The sequence below is a fragment of the Rhipicephalus sanguineus genome, chromosome 11, assembly GCF_013339695.2.
Source record: "Rhipicephalus sanguineus isolate Rsan-2018 chromosome 11, BIME_Rsan_1.4, whole genome shotgun sequence".
In the NCBI taxonomy this organism is placed as follows: Eukaryota; Metazoa; Arthropoda; class Arachnida; order Ixodida; family Ixodidae; genus Rhipicephalus; species Rhipicephalus sanguineus.
Window position 1 is genome coordinate 85,706,581 of NC_051186.1, and position 1,710 is coordinate 85,708,290.

Genomic DNA, 1,710 nt, shown 5'->3' on the forward strand with positions numbered 1-1,710 from the left:
TCGGCGAGTCGTAACCCGGTGTATCTGCGATTGCACAGCTGCCCTATATACGATGTCAGAGTGCCTTTGGTACGAATAGCAGCTGCAGACGACATCCTGTTCACGTACTTAATTACATCATACGTAAAAGCATTGAAATTGTACCGTCAGTTGAACCGCGGATCTCCAGCGTTCTAATAGTCCAGTGGCACGAGTACGCTAAATGTGGTTACGCTTAATTTTGCTTACACCCTACCAGTGGCGTAGCCGGGGAGGGGGAGGACACCGGGCCCGTGCCCCCCCCCCTCCCAGAATTTTTTTCCATGGAATACACAGCACAAAATGACACGCAACCACATCTGCCTTCCCTGCTCCCCATGCAGATCATGGAGGTGCCTACCCCCCCCCCCCCCCCCCCGGAAAAACATTTCTGCCTACGCCCCTGCACCCTACCGCAGTCAGATTCAGCTCAAGGAAAACCCACTTACATATTTAGTTTCTATGGGTACACCTGCTCACTTTCGGTCTAAGGATTTTCATATAGCCTTTTTATGGGAGCGATAGGGTAGTAGGGAAATTATGAAACCGTTAGTTTCCAATCATGATTTCATATTGTTGTCTGTCCCTTGGAAAACATGTCACATACTGCTATGAATCTGTTCTCATTGATATTATTGAGCACTAACAGACAATAATGCCAAGGAAAGTATAGGGGATGGTATTAGTAGTAAATGTAATGTAAATGTGAAGAAAGAAACGTGGACGAAAAGATAGCTTGCCGCGGGCAGGGACCGAACCTGCGACCTTCGAATAACGCGTCCGATGCTTTACCAACTGAGCTACCGCGGCGGCCATCCCCCCGTCCACTTTATGGGGTACACATACATACCCCATAAAGTGGACGGGGGGATGGCCGCCGCGGTAGCTCAGTTGGTAGAGCATCGGACGCGTTATTCGAAAGGTCGCAGGTTCGGTCCCTGCCCGCGGCAAGCTATCTTTTCGTCCACGTTTCTTTCTTCACATTTACATTACATTTACTACTAATAACATCCCCTACACTTTCCTTGGCATTATTGTCTGTTAGTGCTCAATAATATTGTGTATAACAAAGAAAAACGAGCCCTTAAAGTTTCCACTGTTCTCATTGATGTTACTTTCGCCCTTCACGTATACATTCGGACTGCACGAGACTGATATGATTCACTTGTATTTATTTCGCCAATTTGCTGTTTTAAGACGATTAGTTCCCGGTTTTGAAATACAGTAGTCTGTAATTTGAGTTGTCCTCTGCGATGTCAGTTGCAGGGTGCACTCAAGTGGCCAATACCACCGCGCTTGGCGTCTCTTTTGACATAGCTTTCGCATCTTCGGTATATCTTTTTTTCAAAAATTTTGTGTTGTCTTTGTGCCCTCCTCAGCACAACCCCCTTTGTAGCATGTGCTATTGTAACCACGTTCGTTTTAGACAACGAGGATGATGCTTTCTTCGTGCAGTCACCGTGACGCTAAAGTGTACGGTTACGAGAGCAATGCATTGAACGGAGTAATATGGAACATAATCTGTTCAAGTTGCATGAAATGGACAAAAAAAAAGAAAACCGGCACTGAAGTATAAAAGGCGAAAGACTGGAGTAAAAACAAAAAAAAATCTGGATCTTGTTTATATGTAGGTCTTGGTATCGGCACATCATGTGGCGTGCCTCAATCGAAATTGGTTTTGACGGTTCTCAA